At 32.5% G+C, this 20,812-nt stretch overlaps 1 protein-coding gene across 2 annotated transcripts in view; it reads right to left on the bottom strand.

Moving 5' to 3' along the window:
- Window positions 1–16,987, bottom strand: part of LOC138190060 (potassium voltage-gated channel subfamily KQT member 1-like) — a 51,087-nt gene extending 34,100 nt beyond the window's left edge. For both annotated transcript variants that reach the window (XM_069132543.1, XM_069132542.1), the window contains exon 1: window positions 16,482–16,987. The gene's annotated coding sequence lies outside the window, so the exon portion shown is untranslated. The remainder of the gene's footprint in view (window positions 1–16,481) is intronic.
- Window positions 16,988–20,812: the final 3,825 nt, after the last annotated feature.

Below are 20,812 nucleotides of genomic sequence, written 5' to 3'. Positions count from 1 at the left end.
CCAATGCATTCATTCTTTTGCAAAGCGTAAACGTTCTAGTTTGTGTTTCGTTGTTAACGAAGGTTTCTTTCTCAATTTTAGCCTCTTGATATTTTTGCAGGATAGTAGAACCCGACAAACACTTGATACACTGGCACTAAGACCAGATTTTTCCATTATTTGCTTCGTCGTTAACTGCGAGTTGGAAGCCACACGCAAAATTGCTCGCTTATCACGATCGGATAACGAAGACCGCCAACCAGTACTTTTCTTTTTGTCACAATCTTCAACATTTTTTAAGAAATTCTGTATTACTCTACGACTTTTTCTTATTACTTTCGATATTTTTGCTACTGATAACCGTTGCTGTTTTAGTTCAAGAATTTGCTTTTTTTCAGACTCTTTTAATTTTTTTCCGCATCCCATACTTACAAATTTATATAATATTGTACTGTGATCTTTACTCGTTGATAGATCATGAACTACTGAGAAATTTCTAAACATATTAACAGAGCGTGTTATCATTTCGTTCTTAAAATAAAACAATTTTTTTTGTTGCACACTAAACCTCATAATATTTTTAATTATTTTCTGAGCTCATAATGTTTTAATAGTATACGTTACAGACGAAAAACTTCACACGCGTCATTGAGAAATTAAAGATAGCACTACTGGGTTATCTTTTTGACGAGGAGTGTAATGAGTATGTAGTAGTCATAGATATCGATTTAGTCGCTACACGCAAACGTTTACAATTTACGGTATATTTTTGTAATCTATTACACATATATAGGTTACAGTAAATGTGTATATACATGTATGTATATATATATATATATATATATATATATATACATGTATATGTATATATATATATATATATAAGTTGTATTAAAAATCCAACAGTGTCAAAAAACTATACCGAAAAGTGAGAAGAAAACATGAAATCTTTGACTTCGATATAATCTTCGGAAATATAATTTTTATTATTAAAGAACATTAATCAATAATCAGATTTAATAATAGCGGGAACACATTTCTGTGACTCGCTCTATATACGTATATAACGCTGAATTGTAACTGACCGTTCCCATATGTATTTTTGCCTATAGACACGCTTCACGTTCTCATACCCTCGGTCATCGAAGCGGAGGCGCGTAGACCACCGACAGCTGTTTGTTAAGAGTACACATTACATGCGTGTGAAATAGATCGATAGAAATGCTGTCTCGGTTAGTAGGTCTAGTTCAACTGGAATTATGTAGTGGATCGTACAGTATAGACATGCAAGATCGTTCGTGTCTCTTAGACCGACAGTGACCTTATCGTTGCACGTGATACTTTTTTCCTGTCTGTCCTTCGTCTATCAATTTAGTTGGCGCCCCTTCTTTAAAAAAAGAAGAAGAAGTAGAAGAAGAAGTAAGAAGAAAACTGTAAACAGTTTTTCCAACGACAAGGGAACACAACTTGACGTGAGCTCTCCGAGTTTTTTTCCAACTCATTTTTTTTTTATCACGATGACGACAATCCAACCATTAAAACGCGATTTACCACGATGTCCATATCGCGCAACTATGCTACTGTGCGAATATTTACGTAGCAATGGGAATTGCGAATGTGTATCAAGATTTTGAAATTAGCAGTGCCTGGTGTCTGGAAACTATTAAATTAAAACTTCAGTTTTTCTGTCCTTTATTTTTGAAGGTAGATCCAACATGTAGATTTCATTTAGAGTACATTTACGAATTATGAATTCATTTTGAACCTTAGATTGCAAAGAACTTATACGAATATACGTACTACGAATGAATATAGGCAATAAAAATATCGATAATTATCTATAGGGAGTAGGAAAGAATGAAGCTAAACTACGGGTGTAGTACTCATAGGAAGAAGCAAAATTTTCGCTGCAACTATTTCGGACACACGTATAATAAATCTATTATGTTTTCTAACCGCTGTTTCATTCTACTCTTGGTATTATGTTCATTCTTCTTCTTCGTATTATGAGATTTTCGATTTCTGTATTAAATTTATATGTCGTTGTTTCATCGTATGCTAAAACAATTTTTGAAATAATAATAATAAAGCAAACATAAGTCAGGTTTGGATTCTGGACTATTTGATTCATCATAAATTTATAAAACTAATATCGCGAAGCCAATATAAAATATATATAATATATAATACTATATATAAAATATACTATTCGTTTTTCTCATCCGACGCCCTTAATTTCCTTAGAAAATTATTTCTGATGCCGAGTATACTTCTCCGTTCGAAAACATCATTTTGAAGCCACTAAGAATGATTTAATACGAAGCCACTGAGTAACAGTAATTTAATGCGTAGTAAACTGTTGTAAACAACTGCAAGCCATTGTATTTTTTGACGAAACCACTTCTTAAGTCATCTGAGATCCTACTTAACGAACAATTCTACGTATAACATAATACATAAATAGTTCACGTGATTCGCGTGTAAAGTGAATTATGTATTTTGATAAAGTACATTACGAAGGCGAATGGAAATGCACGGAGAGCATGCGATCTCTTAAGGAACTCTAAATAACCAGCAGGAAACTGCTTCCAATCGTGCGACAATGACTTTCATCAAATACGTGATACTGTGAAAGAACTACGTTGAAATTGAATTTGAAATATAAAATACCTCCTCAATGAAGAACATTATTTTCAAGCCACTAACGATGATTTATACAGTAATTAAGCATTTTGTAAACACTAGCCTGGTATGAATTAAAAAAAAAAAGATTAAAACTGAAACTACAGAATAAAAAATGTTAAAATAAAATTTCCCTTCTAAGTAGAACATAAAAATACCGGAATTTATCAAATAAGAACTACGTTAAACAGTACGTTACAAAAAGTAACGTGCCTGACTGCAGTTAGATTCGAATCAGCTATCACTTGAATAATTATGAAGGTTGCTGTATGCCATTAACTGTATCTAAAATAATGAGAATGGGAGGATAACGATCTACTTATGTCCCTCTTGTTACACTGACTCCGAGACAAGCATTCACTTGACTTGCGTACGGGATTCATACCTTCCGTTTTCACAAAGTTCTTTGTTGAGAACTTCTCGCGCGGAGTTCAACAATACAGCGTCAAAGTCACATTTTTTGCAATCAACGTTTGATGGACTTCTAGATTAAAATCACGCTGAACCGTGACGTATCTCGCGCTTCCGTCTTCCTACTACGCGCTTAACGAAATTATGTAATCATATTATCCTTAATTTCGGGAACCTCATAGGACCACGATATTAAAGGGCTACGAAGTTTTTAATCTTGAAAGTAAACTGAATATATTCTCAGAGGTTCGTCTAATTTTTTACGGCATTTACTTACATGTTAACTATGCTCGTTATTTGAAGTAAAAGGTAAGGGAAGAGATATTAACTGGAAAAATAGCAGTAGAGGTATTCTGACCCATTAACTAACGAACAAAAATTATTATTTTCGCTAACAGGTATAATTATACGGAAATTTGTTCCTTCCAACGAGAGGCCAATGTTTTTATGCATTTTATATTATACTTTATATTATATTATATTATATTATATTATATTATATTATGTTATGTTTTGTAATATTATTTAAACATATTATATATCTACTTAAGTGGATCGGAAAATATTGGTTTTTTCGTACTGCCAGAATTAAATGTACAGAATATAAAACAAATAGCATGTTCATGATATTTATTAAAAACATATTATGCCTACTCTTTGAATCGATACAATAGTCAATAATTAATAATCAAATCTGTTATGACCACATAGCATTGATCAATACATCGTCAGAAAAATAATGGAGACCTCAAATAGCAAGCGACTTGACATTTAACGAACTCGTGAACTTCGAAATTCTAGGACAATTCACTGACCAACCCATTCTTCCATATAGACTAAAACTACTCGATTAAAATTCGCTTTTGAAAGAGGAAAAGGTCAATAAATCTTTCCAATCTGATGAATTATTTTATTAGGTGTAACAATCTCATTATGTGACCAACAATAATGTAAAGGATATAATTAATTTTAAAAGTTATTTTTATTCAGAAAATACGCGCTTTTAAGCGAAAAAAGGGATATAAAGCTTCTTTCCAACAATCTGTACGCCATAAAAGAATATTGCACCAAAGGTACAGGTGACGCATAAAACTGCTATGTCTAATGAAATTTTGTCGTATCTTTCACTGTTTCAGCGCTATAGTTTGCCCTGGTTACATGGAAGGATCTACCTTGTAGATCATTTAATGGTTCTATTTTTATTCCAGTGTAATGGTTTAAAATTTAATTCTAAAATAAATAACCTACGTGGCTAAATCATATTTAAAAAATATAGAATATAAAATGCAGAAATAACGTGTAACCAATGATGGAGATAGGCATTTCGTGTCAGTTATTTAATCGCTCACTGACAACAAGTGATATAAAAGAATATCTAACTCTGCGATACATCAATCAAAAGAATAGTTTTTCTTATCGGGGACTTATCTATTATAGGAACAAAGGCAATAAAAATTGTGTTGCAAATTATTAAACGAACATACCTCTAGATTCCTGCAAGAACATATACATGATACTAAATATTTATGTGCATGATAATTTTACTACTTTATGAATTGTCGCAAATGTCTTCTATTCCATTATATGTTTATTCTATTACATAATATCATCTATTATATTTACTACCCTATTTCGTCATATATGATTCAGCATTGCACGAAAATATTTTATTCCACGTTTCCGACTTATTTCTTCATACAGAACCGCCGTCTTTAGACTCGTCAATAGAGTGGTACAATTTTAAATGAACGAAACTGAGATGAAAGATATTTTTTACTTTAGCAATCCAATATGTTTCTTATATTCGTCTTCTACGGAGGATCATAAACTTCTTAAGCGCACGTTAGACATAAAGATAAACAGGTATGTTTTAACTACTACAACCTCTACAGATTTACTTCTTCAGGTAATAACGAATTCTGTACATTTGCATATAACGATACAACAGTTTCTTCAATTTTATCTGCTCGGACGTCAATGAACAGCTTAACTATACGATACAGTAAATTAATTGCTTTTAAATCTCTACCTTTTACTTTAAATTACTTACTGCTTCGACTTATCAAATCCCAAAGATTGTCCACAAATTCTTTAATCGATACGATAGAAAATGAAAATTATATAATCTTTGGATAATTAAATGATATTATAACGAGAAAGCGTGCAATGCGACGATTAACAGAGCGCAAAACGTTCGCAATAACGAACGCGCGAAAGGTATTTCATAATCGATGGCACATTAACAAACTAGATATTGTGACATTTCATGGAAATGATCAGTACCGTGTGGAGTTGACAAAAATAGAGTCGTTATAGCGTAAATTTAACAGGTATCATCATCTCGATTTGCGTAATCGATTTCCATCCTATAACATGTTTAACAATGGAAAATTATAACAGCTATAATAAATTCGACATTCTACAAATTTTCTAACCTGATATACAGATCCTGTAACCTATAAATCCTACGACCTATGAAATCTGTAGCCCATAAAATCCTGATTCTGTTTTAGCTTTGGATTTAATAAATCCTATTTTCCGCAGCTTTTACATTCTACAGATTCTGATGACCTACAAATTTGATAATGTACAGTTTACACAAATCTTATACCTTCGCTCTAACGTCAAATGTTTCACATGTAGCATAATGTATTTGACGTAAGCATACTTTACAAAATTAACGATTTTGCCATAAACTCGGAATGCAAAATTACTTATCAAAGAACAAGAAGACACCACCAACACGATCATAATTGTGTAAATACCTTTTGACCTACATTGCTACCCATTGTTCATTAATACCGTAACGCAATAATCAGATAATTTATATCAGTACGTATCATCGATACGAAACGTTATTACCATGTGTCTAGCACCCATGACAGAACAATTTCAAACGCCACTCAATCAGACCATAATCCCCATAATCTTAACCCTTCGACCGTGATGTGTTCGAAGAGGAAACCATTTGCTACGCGCAGCACGAGATTGTTAGCGAAGTACATTAGGAACATTAAACATCTAGTCATCGCTTCTCCTTTCATCTACAAATCGATTTACCATGCTACGTATAACGCGACTATCTCTTAGAAGCGACTAAAATAAGAAAAAAATATAGAATAATATTTTTTACATAGACGAGCGATGAATTTTCGAGCTCGACTTTCTCAGAAATTAAATCTCCGGATGACAAAGCTTTATCATAGATTTTCTTTTGAATTTTGAATTGAAAATCCAAGTAACTTGGCTAACTTACACGAATTATACATTTGCCAAAATTACATATTCCGTTTGCTGTGTGTGTATTCAGTTCGCTAAGGAAAAGGCTCGACCAATATATCTTGAAATCGCTCATTGAAAATTAATGCTTAGGAAACAGAATACGAAACATCGTCGACTGAAAACGTTTCGTGACAAGCTGCCCTTCCCTTGCTTTCCAGTAAATAACTATAGTACCCAAGATTTATATTGACGTCTATCAATGATCGATGTGGAGTCGTCATGCTAAATGATCCCCTTCTTTCTCTAATCGTATTTTCTATTCAGGTCGCTAGAGATTTGCTTACGGATTGTGCTTCTTTTATCTCCACCAAGGGATAGAAAGAAATATATTAGTCAGATGTACTTTTTATCGGGTGTATGTGGAGAAAGGGGAAAACAAGAGAGAATGCATTGTCGCGGTTTTAAAAGTATCGATTATTAGCTGGTATTTATTCCGACATGGATGCCGCTTTACAAAACATACTCGATTTCCGTTAATTAAATGGCCAACTATCCGGCAATTATCGAGTGACAAATGATGACTTCTATTAATAGACTTCTATTAATACATTTTTTAATAAAGTAAAGTAATATTAATAAATTTTTGTATTAGACGAATTTATCTCGAAAGATTTACTTCTGTAGACTCAAACCGATAAATACTGTTTACGGTTGAAATACAAATTTTTTTTTATCATTCTCGTGACTAAGTTGCTACTTCTTGGCCGAAGTATGAGATGAAATACTGCGTATCACTATTACTACCTGTATTGATCATTATCCTTAAGCCATCAGTGATAATAACCCAACATTGAGTTCACGCGATATTTTATTGACGATTTATTTGCCAATCAATTTACGTTATTGAATTCTGTTTTTTAATATTTCGGCACTAAAAGAAAATTCTAAGGATTCGACTAATGTTTTTTACGTCACTGTGTCTTCCATTTGGACTATACAATTTGATAAAATCAAGAGAAACTGAAGTATTTATAAATTATGATTAATGCTTGACCTTTCGTGGGTTAAAGGAACGAAACAATTTTTCAAACTTTAACATATATATGTGTATAAGTGATTATAATAATTATATTGATTAATGTATATTAATTAATATATATAACACACGAAACGCTAAATACTTTCTATTTTTAATAGAAAAATATTTAATCTGACGTAACAAGGATTTTCTTCTACCACTAATTGTAAAGAAATATTTTTCGATTTGAATGGAATTAAAATGTAGATCCTAATCACTAAATATAAACATCAATTTTGTATTCGTTCTGGAATTTCAATTATGGACAATTGTAAATAAAATTTCGTGTATACTAGAAAAGTACAATGTAAAAATATGAATGAAACCAAGCACGCATTCATGTAGGAATAAATATATTCAAACTGCGAATGAATGAAAACATGCAATTATGTAAAACACCTCTAACTCACTATGTAAGATAGTGTTATAAGTCAGTCAGTGAACACTTGCTTTATCTCGAGTAACCATCGCTGCAAGTATATCTCTTAATTCAGAGGCTTGGTAAAGGAAATCCTTGAATTTTGTATGGACACAATTGCTATCGAAGTGTTCTGAACATGTTTGAATTATTCATGGTTCTTATTCATTGTCCTTGCAAATGCTAAGACGGCGTTAAACACGAAGCAAGAAACATGAAGTTAAAAAAACGCGACGACAAAATATTTCTAAAGGCAACAGCAACGAAATTAAAATTAACGAATCAACTTGCTTCAAAATTATTCTCGTTAATGTCATTATTCGTTACATTATATAATTTCAATTACAGCAGGAAAATAGTACGTTATTTCTGAACCGATATCAAAGAGCAAATACTTTGCATCTTAAAAATCTACGACAAAGCAATTTCATGTAATTTTCCTAATAAAAACGATACCCACGTAAGATAAGCGTCGTTAATGATAACGAATGATATACGTATATATGTATGTATATATGTGTGGTCATTATATTGTGATTCCCGGTCAAGTCTAATTTTATTGTTCAGCAGACACGATGCTTTAGCTGTGTGTAATAACTGGCACGTATAAATCGAGTTAAATAGATGAAAGATGACTATAACCATGATGACCAACCGACTTTTCGATCGGTCATGTTTATCTGTTCAACGTATCAGAACTGCTAACATTAGCCAGTTCTTGAAACGATATATACTCACCCTGATTCTATAACGAAACTTTTATATTTCAGAAAAATAATTAACATTATTTCGTATAGATATATATCTGATATTCGTTCATGGTATTTTCATAGCCTTCCCGTGAAATAAAAAGTAATCAAAATCTCGAGGAAATTGACCTTTTATAATAATTTGTAATTTGACGTTACAGTGGAAAGATTGAAAGTATAAGATATAGGTAGTATAGTATAGTAAAGTATTTGGTATACTCTTCGAGTATTATTAAGAAAATGATACAGATATTATTTAAAGGGAATATTATTTTTCCAATATCGAATATTATAAACCGCGTTCCTTTCGTAAAAATAACGTTAATTCATATTTCTTACAGGGAAAATTCCTGCACATCGTACGAGATAGACCAACAGTCTGTTTTGATAAATTCCTTTATGTAATTCGCTGAGAAATCTATTGGCAATATAATTTAGCGTATCGTGCCTCGGAAAGATCTATAAAAGTATACTTTTACATAAACCTACTACCGCGGCGCCGTAAATGATATACTTTTAATGAAATTACTTATCTCACGTCAGCGTGGTTTCGCGAACGAAAGGATATTAGAATCGATTCAGCATCTTGAATTTTGAACACGAAATTGAGAAGACGATCCACAATGGAAGAGGAGGTATAATGGGAACTTTGGTAGGCAAAGCGGTACAAAAGTTACTGACTGCCGGCTAGTGAATTTATAAAAGCTTCTACAACTTCAACTGACATTTCACTGAATCCTGTAGATTATATTTTCAGGAACTGGAGAAACTCCTACCCAAGAAGACGACTCCGATAAAGTCGTCCCATCCTGAATTTCATACTTGCACGCTCTTTCACTCGCTACTCGTTCCGCGAAATAATCTAACATGTAAAATAGAATTTAAGTTTGCCACTTTATGGATGTTATTAAATATTGTTTGGTGAAAATCATCCTTTCTTTCTCTCAGCCTTTGAAGACATTTGATCGAATAATGGATAATTTTACAATTGATTAATTAATTAAATAATAACGTATACTAACATTAAATAATTCTTAATAATAATTTCTTCTCAAATCTTCCCCAATCTTTTAGCAATTTTAGCTGCAGAAAACAAATCTAACTGCAATCTTCTATTTATCAAAGTTTTGATAAGGTCTTGAAACAAAAGATCAAGTTTAAATATCTATTTTTACCGTAACAAACTACTTTCTATGATGTTGCTCCGTTTACCACAATAAACTGGCATAGTAAAAATTTATTATTTCGGATGACAGCTGGAAAATAAATTTGAAACTGCTAGCTAATCTCGCATATATTTACATATTTTAAAGGAAACAATGAAAAACAAGTTGAGCATTAAATATCTGCAAACAAAGTTACTGAACAAAATTTATATATTTTATACAGCGTCTGAAATTCTCTCCTAAAATTTATCGACAAAATCACGCAATCAGCGACCAAATTGTTGTTAGACACGTGTCAAGTTCAGTTTAAGGCTTGACAAAACAAAATACGTCTTTTCATTTAACGCATGATTCGAAAATTCGAACCGCGCAGTTCCTAAACGATCTGAAACTGCTTAAACAGTTATCGTTGAGAACCAGCTGCAAAACATTTGCATTGAAAACAGTTTGACAGTTTGCTCTCGAAATTCATATACATATACGTTATTTGTATTTGCTTCGGCGATCAAACGTGATCACGAAATATTTACACTGGGTATTATAAGACACTGTGTATATAATAACTCCACATAACGAGATACACTGCATAATACCATTTTTTATATCTTTTTGTTTACAATTAAAGCGCTCGCAGTTCGAGTACCAGCTGTACAATTTAAATTGTATAATTTCGTGCAATAGAAAAAAAGATTATTATTGCTATTGACAATAACACTCGTTAATTGGAATTATCAACAAACAGTTTGAAAATATCTGGAAAATTTTCACCAATGATTTTGAAAAGCGAATAGAAGCAGATACGATTTAACATCCGACACAAAATAGGATATTTGACCTTGTCAAAAAGCAGACATTTCTCAGGCAACATCGCTCTTCTGGGAGCAATATACTATGTAACTGTGCTAAACGATTCGTTTTTCAAACGAAGACAGACGTCAGGGCTTTTATCATAGCCCAGCGGGACTTTCAAGGAAGAGGTATAGATCGAAGAATACCAGCAAACGCGAATGAAAAGAAGAAAAATTACGTTGCCCTCTGTTCACCTGATTTTCGCAGCGAACGAAAGAATAAAGCCTGATTCACACTAGCGGTCAAACGTACGGTTAGATCACGATCAATCAAAAATCTAAGACTTTTCTCAAGCATTCGCACTAAAAGATCCTACACAATCACGTCCAGTCCAAGTCTCCTTCGATTTCTTTTTTTTTTTTTTTTTTGGAAATATTTGATTCCTGAGATTTTGATTCTTTTTGAAATTTTTTCCCTATTTCGATCCAAAGTTTCATTTTGTCAAGTGTGTCACGATATCTTTCGCGACTGAAATCATGAACTGACATCACGTTGCAATTTCGTACAAATTTAATCACGTTCTTCATGTTCGTTTCCGACTGTCGACCGTGTCTTAATCGTCAGCAAATCGACAAGCCACGGTCAACAGATTTTCATTTGACTTGACCAAATCATCCATAGTGAATGCTCTCATCGGATCACGTGTGAACGATTTTGACCGGCATTTGACTTGATGCGATCTGACCGTACTGTAATCGCTAGTGTGAATGGAGCTTTACTGGACTATTTAAGTTCGAAAAATCGGCGAAGCTCAGAATCATTGCTCTTCGTTAAACGGACGACAAAGCGAGATCATATACCGTCCGATCAAAAGTTAAAAATCTTTATTCATAGGTAAAAATGAGCTTGAACGATTTTGTGATAATGAAATAGAAAATTTAAGGTCAGTACGCAGTTCGAAGGACTCAGAGGAACGCGAAAATGAAATTGAAATTTTGTAAGTTTCTAGTTCAACACTGGGATAACCGAATGAGCGAAGCACGAAAATGTTAAGAAAAGAAAAATAAGAATTTTACGAGTTAACTGAAAAACATTCCCACCTAGAAGTCAGCCAGAGTAATTTCTTAAAGGACATGAGGAGATCACTATGCAATTCATGGAACATATGGATGTTCAGAAGAATGAAGAATTTTTGAATTAATTGAAAAAGTTGCTCGCTATTTATTATCTAAGAAGGAAGAGAGCAGAAACAATTCGTAATTGCCCTTAAGATCCATGCAGTGGACAAGTTTCAGTGAACAGGAAACGTAACGGAAGATTAAATATTGGCGCAATTATGCAAATGACATGAATCTTTTGGCTGACAGTGTAGTTATAACAGTTCTTGGCCGGTTTCGTCGTTTACTCTGCACGTGCTCTTTTCACGTCATAATTTTAATTCATCGCGAGTCTCTCTCCTTTAAAAGGCAGCTTTTATAAGTCACGGTTAATCGCAAGCGCGGGTCTTCTCCTGCATCAAGGAGAATGAACTTCAATATTGAAGTTGAAGTGAAAAATTCTGCAGGAGAAATGCAAATAACGGGACAAATATTTTAGACAGAAATAAAAATATAAATAGTTACGTAAAAATCCGTTGTGACATTTAAATTTAGTATAGCGTTCTGATCTTAATTCGTCATCTCCATAAAATAAGATAAAATCGTCATGAAGATTAACAGTTCCGTTATAAATGTTTCCACATCGAACTTCTATTTCTTTTTTGATTTATTCCCATCCGATATTGATAAAGTACAGCTGTCCACAACTGCAAAATATTCGGGATAAATAAATTGACAAGTAGACAGTATTAGGTCACACGGTCAAAAAGCTTTAATTATTATTCTAATTAAGGAGACAACGAATCTAAACCCGTAAAGTTAATGTTACGATTTAAAGGTTAAAATATCATCGGAATGACTAAAAACCGTAATCTTGCAAGAAATATGAGCTACCCAAAGCCAAAGGGATGCAAATGATACTTTTCTGATATCGAGAAAATCGAGTTTGAAATTCAAATGTGTTACGAATTATCGAATATATGAAAATAACGTTATTGCACTTGCATCTCTTTGGCCCTAAACGCCATGTATATAAAGTAGAATTATAATACTGCTAAAAAGTGTGCACATAGATAGGGTACGTCACGCTGTTACCAAAGCAATAATAAAGAGCGTATTTTCTATCTTATACAATAAAATTGAATGTATAAACAATTATAATCACTGTATGCTTAAACCGACGGTACAACTAACGTTCGAACAACTTGCTGATATTCTATTTGACCTAATTTTAGCTTCTAAGCGCTGTGTTGATGACTTCAACATGTGCAGATTGTATTTACTATTCTACACACCTACTTCATGTTCCTTATCCGTTAGAGACATCCATCTATAGATAAAAGAAGTACGAAGACAGGAGGATAACTAGAAAACGTAAGAGAGAAAATACATTTGGTCTTCGATTACAGCGATGTCGTTACAAAATAAGTGTCAATTTCGTGAAAATGAAATTTTTGGTGAAACTTAAAATCATCTGAATTAATATATCTTCGTCGTAGCACATAAGCTCGTTTTCGCGAAAACAAATCTAGTATAAACAAAATGTGACATTATATATATTCGTAAAGAAAAATGGCCCGAAAATCACATTTCCGCGTGTTGTATCTCGAAGGCATCAGAACCTCGTTGGTTTCAATAGAACCTTGACGGTAATATCTTAATCAGAGAATCAAATAAATATCCAAAATTGTAAACCTAGAAATTGATCCTAATAATCTTCGAATAATTCTATGTTATTATATAATATTAATAAATGTTATTATATAATATTATATAATAAAAGAAGCTCTTGTGAACGTCGATACGTATTCAGATACTGTCAGGGTAATAATCAGAATATATATGTATATAGGTCAGAATAGTAGTAACAGTTGCATACTACACAGATGTAGATAGCGAGCATAAATCGATACATAATTAAGCAAATTACCCAGAGGCAATCACTGTGAGTCACATAGGGTGTCATTAAATAATTTAAGGAGGATCGATATTTTTCCAGCGTAGAAGAAAATGACATAAATGTCGGTACTAAATCGTGGTAAAGTCATTCGACGATAACAGGTAGTTGTACTCAGTCAGGTATGCTTTTCTTTACGTTTCATTGTCGCACCATCTTGGAAACTGTATAAAATCGGCAACTTTGGCTAAGAAGCCAATTGGATAAAAGCTTTATGCCGTATTAGGATGGAGTATGGTGCGTATTATGTCAGGGCAAAATTCATCCTACGATTCTCTGAAAAATCATTCACATAACGTATATATACGAATGTGCACATATTGTGCAAAATTGTTATTGTTTTATGCGAATAATGATGAGAAGTACAGAAACAGATGTATGACAATTTAATACCGTTTCTACGGCATTACAATACATCTACAGCATTATTGGTGTTCATCAAAATGTAAAAACATATTACAATATTGTTTGTGAGTACGAGATGAAGCATATAAATATTAAATGAATTTTGATGGCTGAAATTTACATGAAAATTAAATCATTCAACAGCTACCGAATAATGCCTTAGGGGTGTAGACCCATTTCTGTTTTAAGATCTCACACCATGAGAGAAAATAACAACACATAATTAACGGCATTTGATTTGCAAATAAGAAAAATGCAAATATTTATTAGTATACATATATAAGGTACAAACATAGTAGACTATTTATTAAAAATTTCATTCCAGAATTGTCCGTTCAGTTCTAAGTCCGCATGTGCCCATATGTCTGTCAATTCCTTCATCCTGACAACCAAAACACAATTACTTGGTTTACTGATTTTATAATCTCGCTGTAAAGTGGCAAATCGTTTCATACTGAAAATAAACAAATAAACGTTTATTCGAAAATATTCTAAAAAAATAAAAATTGTATTCTCAGCAAAGATCTCGCTTTCCCACTAGATTTTCCGCTATCAACAAAATTCGACCAACTGCAAATAGATCGTTGCAACACACGGTAATCAACTACTTCCATGTCGCTTCACACAAACAAAAATATGTACTCGTTTCACTATTAACCCACTCTCCGAAAAATAGGCTCAATTCGCGATGGCGTATTCCGCGAAACAATGAGAACGTAACACGAAAAACAAACTACATATGTACATGCGCGAAATACTCGGTCTATCAATGATGTAAATGTGGTGTCGTCGTGCTTTAACTAGATGAAAGTGAATAGCGAGCAGCAAAATTTAAATTTCAATTATGTACAAGTAATTCTCGATAGAAATAACATTGGGTCCTTTTCCATAGAATCATAAATGATTTGAATGAATGGATCATTAAATATCGCTAATATATCCATATAATAAGATATTAAGAGAATTAACGTACAGGTGACCAATTAATCAACAAAACGCTATAATTTACATGTAATATAACTTTCGTAATAATTTCAAATTTTTTAATTCTTGTTAATTATAATATTCTTGTTCTATCTTCGGAAAAATTCCTGCCATGCATATAATTATTCGTCGTTTCTATAATGTTACATCATATATAGAAATCAACAAAAATAATTTTCAACGAAATAGAAGATCTTCTGCCGTTTATGGCGTCGAAGTTACATGTTTATTTTCCACGAATCATTGATGTTTCTCGCTAATCTACGAAAAGGTTGTTTAAATAGAACACTGCGTGCAGAAGATACTATTGATCTTATTACTTCACGCGTATATTAATTCGTGAATTACATTGCCTGTTTCCGTACTAATAATTAGCATAATGAAATTTCATAAATATCTCGAGCTCACATAAGCTAGCATGTGCTCTGAACTTCGACCCCGATTACTCACAAAACGCAAACCTTTGGGTTACTCACCCGCGTCAATTATCGACTACGCGGATAAATCACCGAAAACACGCTAGAAAATGTATTTCTTACCTTGACACTTGATCTAATGAGAAACTTAAGGTAATTCACCGAATGCTTAATATTATAAATAATACGCGAAATAAAAGAAATTGTATTAAACGGAATGGGTAATTAAGTAAGTACAAGTGATCAGGATCAAACGCAAGCCAGGCATGGATTTCACTCGAGGGGGAAATTAAGAATTCGTGACATACTTTTTTAAAAACGTTAGAGCATTAATAAATTGTTACGATAATGAGATAAATATTACAGAGTATATATAGTTTTATCAATAACTTTTATATTCTAGCAACTTAATGATGTGAACTAATCTCTGTTTTATGATCAACATAATAATTTGTATTTTTCAATTAGTTGTCATAGATGATTGGGCAGAAAATTCAAATCATGCACTTCAATATTTTTAGCATACTATTTTACCTATATGTAGTAAGCTTTATAACGAACATAATTTCATCGTTTTATAATAAACATAAGATATTTTCAGCGAAGTTGAAAAAAATAATTAAAAGATCACGTACTCGAGTAATTTTATCGGTCGCTCAAGTATCCAATATCGTAAAAATGTTCAAGGTATTCGATAAAAGAGTCATCGTAAAAAAACATGAGCTACACTTCTTTTTCTTTCTTAACATTTGATTAATTAGCTGACATAGTTCAGTGAAATTGCTTTTAACGTCGTATCGTTTCCAATATTGTTTCTCAATTGCATCACCAAAATGCAAGAATTTATAAATTTCCAGTTATTCGAATTATTTATTCACTTTACCATGTAGCAATCAATACAAAAGAAACTTTTTAACATCTGCATAACAACTGTTTAACATCATTATCATGTATAAACATCCCTCGTTTTTAGGTTGTGTTGCTTCTCAACTAGTGAGTTCATTAAAATTTCCTAACAAGAAAATGTAACATAACTTTACATCGTAAGTCAAATTTACTATCAAAGACGAACCCAAAACAAAAGCAAGTCAACGATCACACGCCTAATAATACAAAAATAAAGCTTACCTGTTATGACAACAGCCCAGAAGAACGAGATGTGTACCAAGGGAGAGATAATACGGAGAAACAAAGTGTTATCCAAATCACATATTACCAATCACCAGATCACCAATGCATTCGAAGATATGTGGACGAGGATTCCTCGAGACATCCTGGTCGCATCGATTCCTGCGCTTGCTAACCAAGAATTGTTCATTGTTCACTTGCTTGCACAAAATTATGACAGGAAACCGAGAATGGAGAGGAAACCACCGTGGATCTGCACCTGTCTACGATAATAGGCACGTGTACCAGCGATCCATTCGCGTACACGTGTATACGCCGTGGCGCGTGAGGCACACACGCTTTGACTATCGATTATGCGCGAAAAGCTGTAGGGCAATGTAGAAAAAAAATGGTCCCTCGAGAGACTCGCGAGCTACCACTACCACCATAGGCGGCTTTTCTACGGAGACAACTCGTCCTGCGGCGTTACGGACGGACAGCTCTGACAGGAGGCGTACACGCGCGCCTCCATCCATCGCGCATACGTTCACGCGCATCGTGCCCTCGGCTCATTAAGCAGGCGCGCCAACTGTAACGCTTGGAATCTTACCAGACTATCGTAAACAAAAGCTGGCTTATTCTGTGATTTTGAACTTCAGAATTAATCTATACAATCTACACACGTAATAAAACAGTAGAAGGGTTGTGTTTATACATTGAATAAACAACATAAAACATCAGTCATTCAGGAACAGCCATAAGTTATGGAGTCCAAAAAGCTAATCTTTGTAATTTTTGTCTGTTCGTTTGTACGCGTATCACTGCTTGTTAAAACTATTAAAAGTAGGAACTACTTTGAACGGATATTGATGGGGTTTTCTCTGGTGTAGAGCTTAATTTTTAGGAAAGAAAATAGGGTATATTTTATCTCGATCCGTTTTGTAGAAGCTAAAAATAGCCTGGTATCTGACTTGTATGCGCTCCCATATTTGGTAAAGGTCAAACAATATGTCTAAAATCGAAACTTTTTATAATTTAATATTTTTTTTACAATGGTGTGTAATGTAACTGTTAGTATAAAAAAAAATATATATATATACATAATGTGATTAATGTGAGTCGTGTATTTTGTAATAATTTTTATTAGAGTAGTTGAAGTGATCAATTATTCGGTCAACATGTAATTGAATGTAATAGATAAAATATTCTATATCTATTTATGTTATTATAGACAAACTCTAGATCGACCATTCTTAAGATCTTTCGTTATCTAAAAAAGCCAAACAATGACAATATGTACTAGTTTACTATTTACTATTTTGTTTATAAAATTCAATAAATTGAAATATATTATAGCTAAATATAAAACACAACAAAACAAAGAAAATATATAATTAACTTAGAAGAATTTAGAAAGGGAACTGTATTTTATGCAAACATGTATGGCTGATCAGATGGCTAATTACGAATAAGATAGACTATCCGTTCATTTTATGTCAAATAACACGGTAGAGAAAGGAAAATACACCATTCAAAATAAATTAGAGGATCAAGTTCCTGTACAATGAAGAAAAGTGAAACGATGAAGGGATGAAAGAAACATGGCATACTCTAGGTGATAATGACTTTTTAATGGACTAATTTTGTATGCTAAGGCTTTCAAGCTACTAAATTTAATATCAGTAAGGATAATTTGTTGTGTTGAAATCTTTAAAATATTAAACGTTAGAAAGTTGTAGTTTTTTTTATATAAGCATAGTAGCATTTTTTAACATATAGTGACAAAATTTTATTATTTTCAATTAATTTTATTAATAATTTTTGCATCTTCCTTTTTATAATTTTTTTACATTTAATAAATTTTTTTTAGTTTTAAATATCATAATTGGTAGAAACAGATAAAAGTTACTCTCTGAATTTATAAGAATGATTAAATCTGTACTATGCAATAATTATAACCGCAAAAAATTTTAAATTTTGATTGCTGTGTATCCATTTCATAGAAATTTTACACACATTACGTACCTACCACTTTATACTTTCCAGTTCAAATTGCTTACCTACTCATCTACTGCACTTGTTTCGTTTCATACGAATCACAAATAACTGCAAAATGACACGATAGCGAGTACATACATATTTAGATATATATTCAAATAAGATGCATTTTATTATCTATTCATTACTTCGAGTAAGGAAATTAATATGAAACCATCAGAATGATTAATTGGCGAAGAATTTCAACACGATTAATATATTATTTTATACGCATTACGTTATATTATATAGTATAATATTTAATACATAATATATAATATATATATATATATATATATATATATATATATATATATTAAAAAGGAGAGAAATACATATACATATATTAATATGTTAATTCTAAACTTCAATCTCGCAATATTCGATTTTCGATCGTAAAAAGAATTATCATGCAAATTGAAATATTATTTTCAAACATAAAAGAATTACTATTGCAATTAAATTATCATCCGAATGTTCATATTTTTACGGCTGTTGGTTAAAGACACGTGTGTCCTACGTAATGGTTCTCCATAATGAAAATTTTCAAACAACTGGACGAAAATTAGCCTACCTCTATCGTAATCCATACTATCCTTGCTAGTTGAACATCCGCACAGAAGTTAGACCATAGCCTACGAATATTTCATTTACTACTCTCAAGGACGCAAAACCGTCCCAGTGATACTTCCACGTAATCGATGAGCCTTAGACGGCCACTTAATTTTCCGGTATGTTTCAAGGCTTACATTTTTCCATACTTGTTTTAAAATCGAACTTCACATAAATGTGTTCTCAATTAGTAAACGAACCGCAGATATGTCATCTTAATAATGATCGTGTGAAAGTTTATAATCTAAAATTTTCATATTATCAGTGTCGTTGCCAGAAAGGAGTTAAAATACTATACTTCATTCACGTTTAAATCAATTTGAAACATGTAAATTACAACACAGCGGGATTCTTACTTAGCAATCTCCGGTACCATAATCGTGTAAACACGACAAAATATCAAAACATCTGGGCATATTTATGCAGCAATATGTAATTACCTCGATCGAGAGTAATCGTTGCCACGCCTTAGAAATTTGCTATTGCATGTCCAACGATATCGAACGTGGAATAGCGATAATACGTCACTCCACTGAGCCTCTATAAATTCCAAATATGGAAATTTAACCGGCTAAATTAGAGCATCGACGAGTCGAGCTGGACACCGTTCCGACACGTTCAATTATAAACCACGATGCTTTAATTAGCGACAACGTTTCGAATGTAACTTACGTAACAATAGATTATGGTTCAGCGGTACGCTAAAATTGGTTAAAATTTAACGCCTCATTTGTCCAACTAGCGGCTAACACTTATGCGGTATATTGAACATCGCCATACGTAGTTATGTATTATACACGAGTAAAATTGAAACGTGATACCTCTGTGACCGCGATACGTCGATGTTCGACTCTTGCACGATATCACAGGAGACCTCGTTAACACTCGAATCAACGGAGCTTCTGTACGATCCACATACAATAGGAATATAGTTCCATTAACTTAACCCTTTGTATTCCTACAGTGGCTACGAAAAGTATCTCTACACCATTGTATTTAGTATAACATTTATATAGCAATTAGTTAAGTTCGAACATATCAAATTTCGTGTCATTTCGTACAATAGTATTTTCATGTGACTACAAAAAAAATGTGTCATTAGGAAATAAGAGTATGCACAAATTCTTTTTGTCACCACTGTGCATCGAACTAAACGTGCAATTCTGATTCTGTCTCATTTTTCCTAGCTTTTGTATATAAGATATAATTTCTGTTATATTAGGACTTTCGTAAATCTTCACGCCATGCAAGTGCGCTATAGATAAAAGAAAGTTCTTTTGCGCTATACGACAAAATATTCTTCGTTCTAATTTAGAAGGAACAAAAGTAGAAAAGATCTAGGAATATTGTTAGCTATACTAGCATATAAGAATTAATAAGGAATTTAAGTTAGGTGTAACCGTACTTGATATCATTTCTGTTCAAATTTCTCTGGTCCAATCGAAGGTCCGTCCATTCACTATACTAATTTCTACAAAAATATTTGTATATACCTAATTTGTATATACCTAATATATACACGGTTATAAAGTAATTAAAATTGTTTCTAAAAATAATGAACGAAAAATAATTGATATGCGAAGAAAAAACGCGGATGAAATTATTTTGTTTGATTACTAGTTTCAAATAAGGAAACATTTATATTTCCTTATTTTTATATATTATATTATGAATTGAAAGCTACGCATCATACTTCTGAGAGT

This window comes from Bombus flavifrons, chromosome 2 (genome assembly GCF_040668555.2).
Source record: "Bombus flavifrons isolate JBK064 chromosome 2, iyBomFlav1_principal, whole genome shotgun sequence".
NCBI lineage: Eukaryota > Metazoa > Arthropoda > Insecta > Hymenoptera > Apidae > Bombus > Bombus flavifrons.
The sequence above is the reverse complement of the archived record's forward strand: the minus strand, read 5'-3'. Positions and strand labels throughout refer to the sequence as shown.